Genomic DNA, 18,206 nt, shown 5'->3' with positions numbered 1-18,206 from the left:
ATTATGCCCTTTCCTTTGTTTCCTGTATCTTGCCACCATAAACGGTGCTGCCATGAATACACAGCCCCCAAGCCCCGAGCAATTCCTATTTTCACCAGTAAGGTCTGAGAACTAGTTCTCAGGCCCGCGAGCATTTTGCTGGTCCGACGGGTATAAATATCGTCTGCTTTCTACCCAGAAGGAACCCACCAGCGCTGCTCTCTCCTGCCTCCTCACCGTTTCCACCCTGCTGCTACAGATTCCGGCCTTTTCTCCTCCCTAGCAAGAACAGCTTGCTTCCTCCCTCTCCCAGGCCCACTTCACCTAACCTCCACCCTCCCACCCCCACCCCTTTTCAATTTCATCTTCTAAAGGTGCTCAAATCAACCCATCCTAGGGAAAAAAGAATCTGCTATTGCTTTAGGAAAAACGAATCTGCTATTGCTTTCTCTCGCTGTATTATTGCTTTCCTTCCATTTACTACACAATTGGAAAAACATCTTCCAGTTATTTTGCTGTTATGCCCATGGCTCATAATCCAAAGGTATAATAACATAAAAGGGAGAGACAGCAGAACCTTGTATGCTAATCACCCAGTCCCCTCCCCCAAGGCCATCACTGGTACCACTTTCCTGTGTATTTTTCCAGAAGAATTATAGCAATGCATATCTATTTCACAAACAGTAAGAGAAGGTGCACACTGCTCTGCAATGTCGCATGACTTCTTTGAGGTCTACCTGCTGTCTGGCTCCTCACCAGTTTCTCACCCATTCTTCCCTCTGCTTTTCTCACACTGCAGTTGCTTTCTCTAAGGGGCTGAAAATTCAGTTCTAGTCCTTTTCCTTCAGGCTGCCTCACATATCTGATCAGGTGCCCCGTTTGCAATATTCATTTCTCCAATTCTTCCTCTTCGTTCCTCTGAGTCCACCTTCTTTGGGTCTCATTTGTCACCTTGCCAAGCCACTTGCAGTAGCCTCCTGGCTGCCCCCTCACAAGATTTGGTGATGATCCCTCAACTTGCCACTGGTTATTGATCTAGTACTCCACAGCAAATACTCTTCCAAGGAAATGTCCCTTCGTTTTAGGAGATTGATAAAGTTCATTGCATGGAAGGAGCACTGGCCTGGGTGACCAGAGGCCAGGGTAGAATCCAGAACTGCCCTTTTCTTGCCTGGTACCGCCTTCGTCAAATCGCTCCACATCTCTGGTTTCCTCACCAGATGATCTCCGAGGTCTCTGGCTCTAGTCTCTGTGAGGCTACAATTACAGTTCCATTCCTCCCCCATCTCTACTCCCTGTTCTAGCCCTTGACTCAGTCAGCCACACTTTCCATTTCCCTCTCACTGAGCCTCTGCAAAGGTCCAGAGCTTACTCATTCTTGGAGATCTGATTTGTAGTTGTGGTTTTCCTCCAAAAGCCTTCTGCAGTGTCCCCAAAGGAGAGGAACTACTTTGTCCTTGCAAGGTACAGTCCGTAGCACTTTATCTCTGTCTCACTAATGGCACTGACAACTCTGCCTTGTTGAGTTGTTCTATACCCATGCTACCACTGTCCACCTCTCCCCCATCATCTCTAGCATAGTACTTTGTACAGTACATTGTAGAGAATATGGTTTTGGGAGTCCCAAGACCTGGGCCCCCATTCCAGCTCTGACATTAAATAATTCTGTTACCTTGAATATGTCACATAGTCTTTGAGCCTCAATTTCCCCAAATGTAAAATGGGAATAATAACCCATGCCATGGTGCTGTTGTGTTGATTAGATGAGATAATATATGACAAAGTGCTTTGTGAACTTTAAAGCTATCTACAGATGTAGATAATACTAGTAAAGATAAATATTACTCAGACGCTGGCAAGAATGATTGCCTTTCCAAAGCAGAATTTAAAAAGAAGGTGGGGAAAACTGGAAAATGAAAGAGTTTTTCTTCCAGGGTGAAGTCTTAAAATTTGGGAAGTGCATTCTAATTATTCTTATAGATCTATTATCAGGTGGTATTAAATATAATAGTAAAAGTTAGAAATAATCTAAATTCTGAACAATGGAGAAATGATTAGATTATGGTTGATGGAATAATATGTGGTCATTAAAATGATATATTTAAAGAGTATTTAATGACATGGGAAACTTATAACATAAAAGTTTTTAAAAAGCATACTATATAGAGTATATGGCGAGGAGGTGTAAGAGGGGAGGAGGCTTTTCCCACTACTCCTCATAGCTTTTTATTAGGCCTCCAAATGGGGCACCTCGTGCCAGAGAACTTGGGATACATTCCAGAGCCTGGGTCCTCCACAAATAGCTCATTCCTTGCCTCCCAGGAGTCAGGGATTCAGGACAGATGAACCAGGAGCATAATGCCTCAGGGGAGGCCATGGTCTGTCCCAGATCAGGGACAGCCTTTGGCCTGCCTCTTTGTCCCCATTGCCTGATGTTCCAGGGTCCTCTCTGCACTATTTCTCCCAGCTGTACTGGGAGAAATATAACCTCTATCTGTGGACAAATAGAACTTCTCAGAGCCTGCTTTGACAGTGTCCAGAGTGGGTTTACAGGAAAGGCTCCCTCCAGCCAAAAAGCAGACTCCAAGTACAAACACTGGAGAACTAAGCTCCAAAAAGAGAAGCTGTGGGCTACAGGAGTGGGCAGAAATGAGCCATCACAGATGGTTGGGGAAGCTCAATGGACTCCAGAGAAAAGGTGGCACTTATGCTGGCCATGGGAGGATGGGAGGAATTTGGCAAGTGGAAATATGACCATTAAAATAAAGCTGTATGGCCCTGGCCAGAGCGGTTAGAGCATCGGCCTGTGGTCCAGAGAGACCCGGGTTTGGTTCCCACTAAGGGTGTGTACCTCGGCTGCAGTTTGTCCCTGGCCCTGGTTGATGTGTCCCTTTGACGTTGATGTTTCTCTCTCTCTCTCTCTCTCCCACTCTATCTGAACAAAAAATGGAAAAATGTCCTCGGGTGAGGATTAAAAAAAAAACAAAGCTGTATGTTTGTTATCTTACCCACATTCTATACCCATGGTGGGGAGGAGAGATGTTTTGTTTAAAGTATCCTTACCCCTTAATTGCAAGTTTTATTGTAGAAAATGTGGAAAATAAAGACACAAAAAAGAATAAAACCACCTATAACATTACCAACCTAGAGCAGTGATTCCAACCCTGGTTGCACATTATAATCTCCTGAGGAGCTTCTAAAAAATACCATGAACTTCTGTAGACAGTCTGATTTACTTGGGATGAGGTGAGGTCCCAACGTCCACACACAAACACATACATAAACCCACATGTCTTACCCCATCCATGAGCAAACCCTATCAGTCTACCTTCAAGATATATCCAGGATCTGCCCTGGCCAGTTTTGCTCAGTGGTTAGAGCGTCGGCCTGCGGACCAGAGAGACCCGGGTTCAGTTCCTGTTAAGGGCACGTACCTTGGTTGCAGTTTGTCCCCGGCCCCGGTTTGACCCTATGGGTGGTGGTCACTCGATGTGTCTCTCTCTTTTTCTCCCCCTCTCCCTTCCACTCTGTCTGAAGATGAATGCAAAAATGTCCTCAGGTGAGGATAAAATATATATATATATGTATCTCCAAGATCTGAACAAGTCATATCACCTCCTATGCTTGTCATCCAGGATCTGAACAATTCATATCACCTCCTGTGCTGTCATCCTGGTCCTAGCCACTGCCTTCTTCCTGGATTATTGCTGTAGCCTCCTGATTAGTTTCAAATTTCTGTCTTCAGTTCCCACCTGTCCCCCTAGTCTGTTCTCTACAATGCATTCTCCAGAGTGATCCTTTAAAAGCGTAAGTCAGGTCTCTTCTCTGTTCAGAATCCCCCTTTGTCTCTGTATCACACTCATAGTGAAAGGCAAATCCTTAGAATGGCTGCAATGTCCTATATGACCTGACGTGGCTACTTCACCGACCTTGTCTTCTCACACACATTCCTTTGCTCACTGTGCTCCAGCCACACTGCCTGTTTGCTGTTCCTCAAATACAACCAGAATGTTGTTCTCTCTGCCTAGATTCCTTTGGTAGTTCTCACCTTTCCTTCATGTCTCTGACAAATGTCAACCCATCAGAGGGATCTTCTATGACCACCCTAAATAAACATGCAAAGAGTCCCATCTCCCACATTTTATATGCCCTCATATCTGTTTTACTTTTCTCCAGGACACTTCTGACCACCATATCTATATAATTTTTGTTAGTCCCAGGCCTCAGGCTTAAAGTCTCACAAAGTCTTTCATGAAAACAGCCTTTTCTGGTTCTGTCTCTAACCTCTGTCTTCACTGATATTCATCAGTCCCATTGTCTGCCTTTCCTAGCTCCCAAGCCTGCATTCCCCAAACTCTTCCATCCTCCTGCCTTCACCTGTCAGCTCAGGAAAATGAATTTCCAGAGGAGTCACCAGGCTTCCAGTCCCATAAATAGCCCAAACTCTAGGCCCAGGCCTGGCTTTGCTAGGGAACTCTGCTATGCATGTGCTTGTTTATTTATTATTTATTTTTAACTTTTCACACAAAGGAGATCATAACATTTCTATTGTTGGACAGTTAGAGTGTTTTCCAAGATTTTACTATTGTAGGCAACCTTGAACACACCCATGATTGCTTCCTTTAGATAAATTATTTGAAGAGAAATTAGTGAGTCAAAGGGTACACGACTTTCAAGGCTTCTGGTGTATAGTGCCAATTTTTTCTTCAGTTTATCTAATTATAGTCCCACCAGCTGTATGTGATGCCTTTCATATTCTTACATCCTTGACAAAACTGGGTATTTAAAAAATATTGAGAGGTAAAATACACATATATATATATATCTTGTTTTAAATTACATTATTGGCGAAGTTGGACATTTTTTCACCTCTTTCCCATTTTTCTAAATGATTTTTCTCTGCTCTTTTTTTCTATTGGGATATTAGACTTTCTATTTTCTTGATTTATAATCATTTTTATATTCAGAGCATTTACTCTGAAATGTGAGCAAGTTTTTTTGTCAGTTTGTTTATAATCTTTCAATTGTTTTACATATTTTAACAGAAAATTTAGAAATATTTACAAAATCAAGCTTCTAAATCTTTTTTTTTTTTTTTATGCTGCTTTTGGTTTCAGTTTCATACTTCTAGGTAGCAAGTTTTATTTATTTATTTATTTATATATATATTTTTAAATCCTCACCTGAGGATATGTTTTTATTTAAAAATGTCCTCGGATGAGGATTTAAAAAAATAAAAAATATTTTAAATCTTTTATGAAACATTACTTTTCCTAACTACATGTGATAAAGTCTGATATTTCCAGTTGACTAATTTTATCCTATTTCATTAAAAAAAAAAAAAAGTGTTGGTCTTGACCTGGTAAATTGACTTAACCTATCAATGGAGCCTTGACTCAGTTTGAAAAACACAACTCAGAAGCATGAAGAGGCTGATTTTCTCTCTCCCCATATCTTACCCACTTCCATGTCACTTTCACTCAACTCCCACTCCAAGGAGATGATGGAGAGGCCAGACAATCATCAGTGCATAGAGGTTACTGAAGGCCAGTGTACAAACACTGAGGCTGAACTAGACTTTGATTGGCATCTAACAGGCAAAAGCAAAATCTCTGGTTTTGGATTTTAAGCCTGTGGTTTAGAATAAGGTTCTGTAGAGTCCTATGGTCCTGAAATCCTAACCTGAACCATATTCACTTTAATGTAGTCCTAGAAAACTCCTCTTGTCTACTGTGTAATCCGGTATTTGGCAACAGATGATCAACAGGACCTGCTCCAGCTCAGCTGTTCTTGCAATTAGAGCTCATGAAAAGGGTGACACTATTTTTTGGGGCAGAGAAACTAATCCGATGCATTCTTTATTTTTTAATTTAAAATATTTTTTTCTTTATTGATTTTTAGAGAGAGGAAGGGAGAGGGAGAGAGAGAGAGAAACATTGATGAGAGAGAACATGGATTGGCTGCCTCCTGCATGCCCTCACTGGGGATTTGGTCCACAACCTGGGGATGTGTCCTGGCCAGGAATCCAACTGGTGACCTCTTCTTGGTGCATGGGTCGATGCTCAACCACTGAGCCACACCAGTGGGACAAGGGCTGATGCATCCTTTAAACGTACGTTTACACTGGCACAGAGAAGCCAGTCGCTCCTTGTTAAGGTGGAGAATCATTAGGTACCATACTCTGAAAGAAGGTTAATAACATAAAGGGAAAAGAGAAGGGATGAATCCATTAGAAAGTCCTTATACAAGACATCAGCCTAGTTAGGATTGGGTCAGAAGAACAGAATTCAAGTTCTCATTCTCTCTGGGATTTCCTAATATTCTGTTCTAGGCCAAGTCAAAACTCCTCTGTGCCTCATTTGTCTAATCCATAAATGGTTATAATAGTAGCAGCTTTCTTGAGATTGTAGTGAAATGCAACTGGAATAGCAGTAAGGTGCTATGCAATGGTAGTTACTGTTGCTGTTGATTCACATACAGGCCTCCTGACTTTGAAAGGTTGGCTGAACTACTGGCGGTTTAATTTGGTTACTGATTTATGTCTATAGCTGAACTCCAGTTAGAGCTAATGGTTCTAATAGTCTTAAATTAGTTTTGGAATTTAGGCCAGGCACCTCTGGTTATTGCTTGTTAGGAGTGGCTGTGCATGGGCAGGTTTCTGTGCAATGAGCCCAAATACACGGCTAAATGGAATCAAATGCATGGCATACAATAAAAAATTAAAGCCCTGGCCGGTTTGGCTCAGTGGTTAGAGCGTCGGCCTGCGGTCCTGAGAGACCCGGGTTCGGTTCCCGCTAAGGGCGCGTACCTCGGTTGCAGTTTGTCCCCGGCCCTGGTCAGTTGTGCGGGTGGCAGACACTCGATGTGTTCCTTTCACATCGATGTTTCTCTCTCTCTCTCTGTTCCTCTCTCTCCCTCCCACTCTACCTGAACAAAAAATGGAAAAATGTCCTCTGGTGAGGATAAAAAAAATTAAAAAAAGACAGCAGTCAGGGGTTCCTGGAGAGTGAACACAGCCTACTTCCTAGGCATCTCTGAGCTTTCTAGATTGTATGTCTTCATTTCTCCTTGCCCCGAGCATCCCTGTAATCCCTAAACACCCAAGGGTGCCTTTGGAAGGCAAGCTACACATTAATCACCTTGTTGCAGTTAAGATAAGTTTTAACTTTTTCAGGGGGCCACTGAGTTTAAAATTGCAGATATGCTGCCAAAGTTTGCAACCCTGGATAATGATGAAACTATGAATGGAACAGTATGCAAAGCTTAGACTGAATACATAACTCAGAATGTATACAGGGGCTTCTTGGGGTGACAGGACACTCCTGTTCTCTTCTCCCTCACCCAGAAAGTTTCCTGCTGGGACACACCTAGGGATCTGCTTGTTCCACAGGGATTCCTCCTTTCTCTGAGAAGAGCTGACACCCAGGTTGAGGCCCAGTGGCCATGACAGGGGTCCAGGATTCCATTTCTCTGGGCAGAGCCGACTGATAGGGCTGTAGACACCTAATCCAGGCAGACAAACCACATTCTCCCTCCTGAGAATTTGAAACCTGAACGGAGAGTCTCTGAGCCTGGTCACATGAGCCACTGCATTCTAAAGAGAAAGTTCCCCAGCTGCCTGGTTCTGCCGGTCTGGTCCTGTTTGTTAGGTCTTCCTTCAGCTCTCTGAGCCACCACAGTCTTCTTCCAGTAATGTCCCATTTGGATCAGGTTGTCAACGTTGCTTTGGAAGAACTAAAAAATCCCACAAAAATCCAAAACCAAAACCAAACCAAGCCAAGAAAGAAAACTATTTAAAAATATTAAAGCATCCAAAAAGTGGTAGCATGGTGAAGTCAAGAGAGCATGGACTTTAAAAACAAAAACAAAAAAACACTCCATGCCCTGGCCAGTTTTTTTTTGTTGTTTTTTAAATCCTCACCCGAGGACATTTTTCCATTTTTTGTTCAGATAGAGTGGGTAAGGAGAGAGAGAGAGAAAAAAACATCGATGTGAAAGGGACACATTGAGCGGCTGCCACCCGCACAACCTAACCAGGGCCGGGCACAAACTGCAACCGAGGTACATATGCCCTTAGCGGGAACCAAGCCAGGGTCTCTCTGGACCGCAGGCCGACGCTCCACCGCTGAGCCAAACTGGCCAGGGCTGCCCTGGCCAGTTTAGCTCAGCAGTTGGAGCATTGGCCCGTGGACCAAAGAGTCTTGGGTTTGATTCCAGTCCAGGTCGTGCAGAAGAAAACCAGTCAATATGTCTCTCTCATGCCGATGTTTCTCTCTCTCTCTCTCCCTCCCTCCCACTCTATCTGAGATAATGAAAAGCATCCTTGGGTGAGGATTAGAAAATAATAATAATAATAATAATAATAAATAATAAAAAACTCCATACCTACAGTAGTTTTGAATCTTGGTTCTTTAACTGGAAAACTATAAATTTTGGCAAGTTCCTTTTTCTGAGCTTTAATATCCTGGACTATGAAATGGAGATCACCTATGTCATAAAGTTGGTTTTGTAATTAGTCAAGCGACATTTATTTTGGTCACTCAGAGGCTGTTTCCACTTTCTTTCTCCATCTTCTTTAAGAATAGTTTTAATACTTTTCCTACTCAAAGGTTTTTAAAAATTATTACCTCAAAATCTCCCTGAACAGAAGGCCGTGGTGGTAGCAACTGCACATTCAAAATAGTCCTTTTTAGAGTTTACCAGACAAGAAAAACCTAAAGGAGTTCATCACCACCAAACCGTTATTATATGAAATGTTGAAGGGCCTTTTTGAAGAAAAAGATAAAATATATGAACAAACAAAATGGCAATGAATACATATCTATCAACAATGGAATCTACAAACAAAATGAACAGGCAGAACAGAAACAATCTCATATACAGAGAACATTTTGTTGGTTGCCAGATGGGAGGGGGATTGGGGGAATGGGTGGAAAAGGTGAAGGGATTAAGAAGTACAAATTGGTTGCTAGACTGACAAACCTCAAAGGGAAGGGGGTTGGGGGGGTGGGAAGAAATAAACCAAAAAACGAATATGCATAACCAATGGACACAGACAACAGTGTGGGAAAAGGCAGGAGGGGGCAGGAATGGGGAGAAGGGGGTCAATGGGGGGAAAAGGAAGAACATCTGTAACACATTCAACAATAAAGATTAAAAAAAAAAATAGTCCTCTTTAAAAGGACTGTGAGCCCTGGCTGGTTTGGCTCAGCGGTTAGAGCGTCGGCCTGCAGTCCTGAGAGACCTGGGTTCTGTTCCCGCTAAGGGCACGTACCTTGGTTGCAGTTTGTCCCCGGCCCTGGTCGGTTGTGCGGGTGGCAGCCACTCGATGTGTCCCTTTCACATCGATGTTTCTCTCTCTCTCTCTGTTCCTCTCTCTCCCTCCCACTCTACCTGAACAAAAAAAGGAAAAATGTCCTCGGGTGAGGATAAAAAAAAAATTAAAAAAATAAAGGACTGTGAGCCCTGGCCGGTTTGGCTCAGCGGTTAGAGCATCAGCCTGCGGACCAGAGAGTCCCGGGTTCGGTTCCCACTAGAGGCACGTACCAAAAACTAAAATAAAGTTAACAAAATTTAAAATAAATAAATAAATGGACTGTGAAATACACATAACATAAAACTTACCATCTTAATCATTTTGTTGTTGTTGTTAATCCTCACCCAAGGAAACTTTTTCATTGATTGGGAGAGAGGAACGAGAGAGAGAGAGAGAGAGAGATCAGGGCCGAAGATTAAACCTGCAACCCTTCGGTTTGCAGGCCGATGCTCTAACTCATGAGCCAAACAGGCCAGGGCTCATCTTACCTTTTTTTTTTTTTGGTATGTGCCCCTAGTGGGAGCCAAACCCAGGACTCTCTGATCCGCAGGCCGATGCTCCAACCACTGAGCCAAACCGGCTAGGGCTCATCTTACTATTTTTAAGTATACAGTTCAGTGGCCTGCACTATACTCATATTATTGTATAAACGTAGGATGGTCTTGTTTTTGATGTGATTTAAAATATTTAATTGCATTTTAATTTAATTTATATGCTTTACTAAAAATTAAAATTTGTATGGTTTACTAAAATGAACAGATATCTTTTAAACCCATTGTCAGACCACTTGTCTCTATTTTTTCTGGATTGGGAACTGCAGTGACTATCACTATGAACTGGTTCAAGTTCTAAGCAGTTCTGAGCTCTGCCCATGGGAACAGTTCTCAGAAGTCAGGGCTGGGCTACAAGGGAATTTAGGAATTGTCCAGTCAAAGGGCCTTAAATTAGTTGGTCATTCAGGCATCAAACCTTACTGAGGAACTGGGATGGGTACTAGAGGATGGATGTAGCCAGAGTGGCCAAGCCACTGTTTTTCCTGGTGGAGCTCATGGCTATCCAGAGGCAGACAAAATACACAGGACAGTAGGGCGATGGGTTAAGTGGGCTAGAGAGCAAGAGAAAGGTGCGGATCTGCAGAAGATTAGAGAAAAAATGTAGCCTGGAACCAGATTTTGAAGGGTTTCAAATGACACAGAAAATCGTTTAAGATTTTATTTTTCTACAGGTAATGGAGTCCATGGGAGTGGAGGTGAAGTCCGATCTGACACTAGGGAGTGACACTGTTAGATGTGCATTTCAGAGTGAGAGCTGGCAACAATGTTGGCTGAAGAGGACAAGACGGGGGGGTGATCAGTGAGAGGCCTGTTGCAGTTGGTGGCTTGCAAAAATGAACCGTCTTTTAAAAATCACACAGTGAGGGCCCTGGCAGGTTTGCTCAGTAGTTAGAGCGTCGGCCCACAGAACAGAGAGACCTGGGTTCGGTTTCCGCTAAGGGCATGTACCTCGGTTGCAGTCTGTCCCTGGTCCCGGATGGGGTCGTGTGGGAGGCAACCACTCAATGTGTCTCTCTCATATCGATGTTTCTCTCTCTCTCTTCCTCCCTCTCTCCCTCCTACTTTATCTGAAGATAAGTGCAAAAATGTCCTCAGTTGAGGATAAAAAAAAACAAAAAAAACACACAGTGAGGAAGCCAAGTCCATAGTCCAGCCCCAGGTTCTAAGTGACTGTGATATGAGGATTTTCCCAAAATCTGCGTATCAGAATTTGCTGATGTTTCCTTTCAAAGATGCCTCCCTCCCACCTGGTCTGCCTTCTTTCCCTCATTCCATTGCCAGTTTCTCCACAGCCTTTATGGAGGAAGGTCTCTTCTCTGAGAATAACGTAGGAATGAAACTTGTTAGAAAAATGTGAAGCATTTCTAACTTATGCCACCTCCACACCAGCAGCAAGCTTTGCAATGCTATCTTTGTGCCTTCAGATAAAGAGATCAAAGTTTCTCCAAGATCTGATTCCCCAGGCTGATTTACATGAGGAGGAGTGGGGGTGGAGAGGATAGGATAGGCATGATAGAATACAGATGGAAATTTCTGTGTCCAAGGTGAAGTCTCAAAAAAAGAGGGAGAAAGAGAGAAGTCTCCATTATGACTAGCATTAAATCACTAGCAGGGGAAACAGCTCTATTTTCTGGCCGTGGGATCAGACACAAAATCGAGGACAGAGTGACCTCAATCTAGAACAGCAATTTTTATCTTTTTCATCTCATGGCACACATAAACTAATTACTAAAACTGCAGCACACCAAAAATATATTTTTTGCCGATCTGACAAAAAATGTAATTTTGATTCATTCACACTGGATGGCTGTTGTGTTGGCTGGTCATTTATTTGACGATCTAAGGGAAAGAGGCCATGTTGTGGCATGACAGAGTCAAAAGAAAGACCACTAGAGAATTGAAGTCCAAATAAGAGCCGTTTATTAGCCAGCTGGCGTCTGATTCCGAACACCCCTGTGACAGAGTCTTCAGCCTCCATATGCTTTATTACATTACATGCCTTTTATACCTTACAGCAAAAGTTTAATGATATAAGAAAATAGGGTCTTCTTGATATAATGCCCAGGGCTACAACAATGCTGTATAGAATGATTTTGCCTTTCGGATAAAGAGATCAGGAACACCCAGGTATTTCAAGGTACATTGGGTCACACTTAGCCCCGAGCTGCACAAACACAATGCAAGCCTAATTCCTTAAGATTGTGGGGGAGGTCGAGTCTGACTTAAGACCTCCAGGCTCCAGTGGACTCTGTCAGACACAAAGCCATCTCCCAATAATTTCTTGGTTCAGGGAGTATTCCAATTTACTGAGGTTATTTTGACTAAACAGGTTCAGGTAGAGGGCACACAGTGACTTTCCCAATCATCATTTATGGAGCAGCATAATAATTTACCAATCATCAACTATTGGGTTATAAACATGCCAGCACAAGGACACATGCCCAGGTTGTGGGCCCAATCCCCAGTGGGGAGCATGCAGGAGGAGGCCAGCCAATGTTCTCTCTCATCGATATTTCTATCTCTCTCCCCCTCTCCCTTCCCTTCCTCTCTCTCTCAAATCAATAAAGAAAATAAAAAATAAAAAAATAAAAGCCAAGAGCACTTATCTACTATTTCTGAGATACCATTTTCCCCATATATAAAAGGAGTGGATTGGCCCACATAGGCCTAAGGCAGCTTCCAGTTTAGACATTTCAGGATTGTGAACAGCAATTTTCAACCTGTGTACCACAAGAGTTTTTAAAACATATAATACCTGACTAATCAGGAGCACTGATTGTGCTGACATGTTCATAACCCCATAATTGATGATTGGTAAATTATTGTGCTGACTTGTTTATAGCTCCATAATTGATGAAGTCCTCTAGCTGAACCTGTTTTGTAAAGAATTTAATCAACAGGCGACCTCTTCTTGGTGCATGGGTTGACGCTCAACTGCTGAGCCACACCAGCTGGACAGTGCTCTTGGCTTTTAAAAAAATTGAAGTATATTTGATGAATAATATGTAAATTTAAGATGTACAGCATGTTAATTTGATACCTATATATTGTAATATGATTGCTTGTAGTGATAATTAGATCATGATAAATAATTATCCTTTCTTTTTAGTGGTTGGAATTATTAAGTTCTACTCTCTTAGTAAATTTGATGATTATATTATGATATTGTTGTCTATATTCACTATACTGTGCATTACATCTCTAGGGCTAAAAAAAATACATTCATTCATTTAATCAATCAATCAAATCTGTGGGGCTTATTTACTATTTGTTGTAAGTTGTTCTTGGCTTTATGTCCAGTGTGCTTTCCACAATCTCCTCCTGATTTCATCCACTAGTATGTGTGTATGTGGGTATAGATTTATAATAAATATAATTTGAGATATGAATAAAATTGAATAGAATGTGCCTTGAAATAGTTGTATTTTAAAAATGTACCAATTCAGGAAGAGCCCAAGTCAAAGTGCTCAGCCGTTAGGAGGGAGCTGGTGTTTGGGGGATCCAGTCTCTATATGGACCAGTTAACATTTTACTCCAGTGAGTCTCATCCGTAGCTGAGCATCAGAACCACTTAGGGCAGCTTTTAAAATCCCAAAGCCCAGGCCCCAAACCAGACTACTCAGAATCTCTGGGGGTGGGGCCCAGGCAGCAGGATGTTTCTAAGCTTCCTAGGTAGAACCACTGCTCTTTCCCAAGGTCATGTGCTGAACCTCTTACTCTGACCAGCATTTCAAAAAAGTTTGCAATCTTTTTTTTTTTTTTTTTTTTTTTTTGTGGTATGTGCCACTAGCGGGAACGTGCCACTAGCGGACTCTCTGGTCCGCAGGCTGAAGCTCAACCGCTGAGCCAAACTGGCCAAGGCAAGTTTGCAATCTTTAAAAAGAAATTGGGAAAGAGAATGCAGATAGATTGCTGTGTGTTTCAATCACATTAAAAAGCATTTCAAGTGTATATATTCCTGAGGGTAGATTTTTAACTTGGATATTCTCTGCTGTGTGACAGCTTCTTTGCTGTGTCAGGGTATGTATCATGATGCACTCCAACTATACCTCAAGGTCTTTGCTGCCAGCGAGGCAATTTGGTCAACTGGTTAATAATGGGGGTTCTGAAATCCAACTCACTTTCTTACCTAGGGCAAGTTACTAAATCAGTGCAAAGTGCCTGGCAAGTAGTCACCTTGTAAAAACTGGAGCTGTTATTTTTGTTATTGTTATTATTATTATTATTATTATTATTAATGGCTTTGCCCCTTCATGCTTCCTTGTCCAAAGTAGCTGTCCTATAAAAGTTCATTGGTTGATGGGCACAGGGGAGCACTGTCCAACAGAAATATGGAAGCCACAGATGTCCTTTCAGATTATCTAGTAGTCATATTTAAAAAAGTAAAATGGCCCTGGCCGGTTTGGCTCAGCGGTTAGAGTGTCGGCCTGCGGTCCGGAGAGACCTGGGTTCGGTTCCCGCTAAGGGTGCGTACGTCGGTTGCAGTTTGTCCCCGGCCCTGGTTGGTCGTGCGGGTGGCAGCCACTCGATGTGTCCCTTTCACATCGATATTTTCCTCTCTCTCTCTTCCTCTCTCTCCCTCCCACTCTATCTGTACAAAAAATGGGAAAATGTCCTTGGGTGAGGATAAAAATAAATAAATAAATAAAATAAATTAAAAATAAAAAAGTAAAATGATTCTCCCATTTTTTGGGGGGGAGGCAACGAAATTTTTGGTGGCCTTAAAATAAATAAATAAATAAAAAAGTAAAACGAACAGGTGAAATTACTTAATATATTAACATATCATTTCAACATGTCAGTGTAGAAAAGGTATTAATAAATTATTAATGAGCTATTTTACACCTTTTTCTATACTGTCTTTGAAATCTGCTATTTTACGGGGTTTTTTTTCAAATCATTTTAATAACCTGGCAGTGAGTCAAAATATGAAAAGAAGATTCAAACTTGTTTCCTTTATGGGGGATGATGCTACCGCGATTGCTTTGCACAAGCATGAGCAAAGGTAACGATGACTGGATTCCAAAGAGCAAAGGTGGCAAGGAGGCTTTAGGGCTCACAAATTGAACAGCTTGGTTTTTGTCTGGCTTGTGTGGCTCAGTGGTTAAGCATCGACCCATGCACCAGAGGTTCGATTCCTGGTCAGGGCACATGCCCAGGTTGTGGGCCCGATCCCCAGTAGGGGGCACGCAGGAGGCGGTCAATTGATGTTCTCTGTCATCAATGTTTCCATCTCTCTTTCCTTCTCCCTTCCTCTATCTTTCTAATATATCAAAAAAGAAAAAAAAATTTTAAAGAAAAAGAAAAGCTTGGTTTTGGGAAGTCTCAGAGGGGTAGCAGGTGGCAGGAGAGACATGAAATTTAAGGGACCCTCAGAGTTCAGGGCATGGTTGCTGGGTCATCAGCACCTTGAAATGTTTTTTGATGTTGATTCAGTGTCAAGAATATTTGTCATCTGAGGAGAACTGAGCAAGTCTGTTGTCCCATAGGATCAAACTTCTTCAGTGTATAGACTCGCTGTCCCTGTTTTTTGAGGTAGTACTGGACAAACATGATCACACTGAAGCAGGAGGTGGCAATTCCGTCTGCAGCTCAGGCTAACTGATGGCCTCACCTGTTTTACATCTTAATCAGACCAGCCATTCGCATGATCAACAGCCACGTGTGGCAAGTAACCTGTGTTGGACAGGATAGGTCTAATGTTTCCTTCGTGCCCCCAAACCTGCACATTGTAAGTTTCCATTAAATATGCTCCTCTGGCCCTGGCCGGTTTGGCTCAGCGATTAGAGCATCGGCCTGCGGTCCGGAGGGACCTGGGTTCGGTTCCCGCTAAGGGCACGTACCTCGGTTGCAGTTTGTCCCCAGCCCTGGTTGGTTGTGCGGGTGGCGACCACTCGATGTGTCCCTTTCACATCGATGTTTCTCTCTCTCTCTTCCTCTCTCTCCCTCCCGCTCTATCTGAACAAAAAATGGAAAAATGTCCTCGGGTGAGGATGATAAAAAATATATATATATATATGCTCCTCTGGCCCAGCCGGTATGGCTCAGTGGTTGGACATTGACCCATGCACCAAGAGGCTGCTGGTTCGATTCCCAGTCAGGACAGATGCCCTGGTTGTGGGCCCAATCCCCAGTGAGGGGCATGCAGGAGGCAACCAATAGATGTTCTCTCTCATCAATGTTTCTCTCTTTAATATCAGAAAAATAAAATAAATAAATAAATATGCTCCTCTAGGCTGGTCCTGTCTCCTGAACTCTGCTCACAGTGGCATTCATACTCTTCCCAGGCCTTCTCTTGTTCTAACCTGATTCCTTTTTGGAAAAAAAGGCCAGTTTTTAGTCTAACATTGTAAACCCTGATCCTTGTGTGAACATTCCATGCCTTTGCAAGATCTATCAGCCTCATTCTTGCTTCAGCTTGCCTGCTTATGCCAGGAAATTTGTGACCACAAGAGGAAAGTTACATTTTAGGGCTTAATTTTACCAAAATATTTGTTTGGCCCAAAAGGCAGCCTGCTCAGGGCATTGTGGGAAGTTCACAGGAGCCAGGGTACCTGCAACTCTTCCCACCCAAGCCCTGCCCCACAGAGGGTGGCAACCCTATGGCCTTCAAAGCCGAGTGGCATGAGTCATCATGGTCATTTGTTAAACATCCCTCCAGTCTCAAAGCTGACTTTGTTTTTCAGTTGAATTGGCAGCTTTAAACACACACACACACACTCTCTCTCTCTCTCTCTCTCAACCAGGCTGATGGGACTTAGTTCTGAAGCAGGAAAGCAGATTGTTTGCCATAATTACTATCGTATTCCCAAACCTGGCCCTCCATTGCCATTCCAGGAGTTGCTGGGTCTCTGTCAGGGAAGCTCTCTGTAGTTTAACTTAAGGCAGGAGGTTGGAGAGGAATTCAGATCCTGATGGAAGGGCAGAACAAGGCAGGGAGTCGTCGTTCTGTGACTGAGAGGATGGCCACAGCCCTGACAGGACCCCCGGCACTAGCCAGGGCAGCAGAGCCTCTCCTTTTCCTCCGAACTCGAGTTGGAGATGCAGACTCCACCTGCACAGACTTACTTTTTACTTCAACAATTCTCAGCCATGGTTGCACATTAGCGTAACCCGGCATGTTTTAAAATTCCTGACGCCCACCCAGGCCAAAACCCATACCAATTACAGAAGAATCTCTTGAGGCCTTTACTCTGTGACCAGGTGGATTTTTGACTTCTGTTTTCAGCTGGAACTCTCTCTCTGCCCAACAGCACTTCATTTCTCCCCAGTCAGCTGGCCCAAGAGCAGTGGTTCCACACCCACACTGATCTCTGGGCTCCCACACTCCTTCCTCCACCTGTCTGGTTGAGAAAGGACAGAGGTGGGAAATGATTTTCTCCTGAGGCACCAATCCTCACTCATCTTATATACGTCCTTCCTACTTCAGGGAAAGCAGCCATCAAGGCTAGCAGGGTCCCCACCGAGAGAGCTGGGTTATATTTTCCCTCTATTTATTTATTTATTTATTTATTTATTTATTTATTTATTTAATTATTTAATTATTGTAAAGTTATTGATGAGAGAGAGAGAGAGATTGAGATGTGTTGTTTTACTTATTTACACATTCCTTGGTTGATTCTTTTGTTTGTTTGTTTATCCTCACCTAAGGACATTTTCCATTTTTTGTTCAAATAGAGTGGGAGGGAGAGAGAAAGAGAGAGAAACATCCATGTGAAAGGGACACATCGAGTGGCTGCCACCCACACAACCCAACCAGGGCCGGGGACAAACTGCAACTGAGGTACATGCCCTTAGCGGGAACCGAACCCAGGTCTCTCTGAACCACAGGTCGACACTCTAACCGCTGAGCCAAACTGGCCAGGGCCCTTGGTTGATTCTTATATGTGCCCTGACCAGAGATCAAACCCACAACCTTAGAGTATTAGGATGATGCTCAAACCAACTGAGCTACCCAGCTAGGTTCCCTCTGTCTCTTTCTTAAATTTTTAGTCTGTTTCACTATTTTTTTCCTTTCAGTTTATAAACATTCTTGTGTCACTACAGTAGTTCCCCCTTGTACATAGTTTCATTCTCCATGGTTTCAGTTACCCACAGTGCAATATCTGAAAATATTAAATGGAAAATTCCAGAAATAAACAATTCAGAAGTTTTACATTGTGCACTGTTCTGAGCAGTGTGGTGAAATCTCATGCCATCCACCTCCATCCTACCCAGGGTGTGAATCATCCCTTTGTCCAACATATATGCTATTCTCCAGTTAGTCATTTAGTAGTGTCTCAGTTATCAGATCAACTGTCTCGCTATCACAGTGCTTATGTTCAAGTAACCCTTACTTTACTTAATAATGGCCTCAG

The 18,206-nt window shown here is 42.9% G+C and overlaps 1 pseudogene; it reads right to left on the bottom strand.

Annotated features, from left to right (window-relative positions):
• Positions 1-15,221: 15,221 nt before the first annotated feature.
• On the bottom strand, positions 15,222-15,402 carry LOC118630444 (annotated as a pseudogene).
• Between the last annotated feature and the right edge of the window lie 2,804 nt (positions 15,403-18,206).

The sequence above is a fragment of the Molossus molossus genome, unplaced genomic scaffold (assembly GCF_014108415.1).
Source record: "Molossus molossus isolate mMolMol1 unplaced genomic scaffold, mMolMol1.p scaffold_m16_p_15, whole genome shotgun sequence".
NCBI classification, from domain to species: domain Eukaryota; kingdom Metazoa; phylum Chordata; class Mammalia; order Chiroptera; family Molossidae; genus Molossus; species Molossus molossus.
This window is presented reverse-complemented; position numbering and strand designations above follow the sequence as displayed.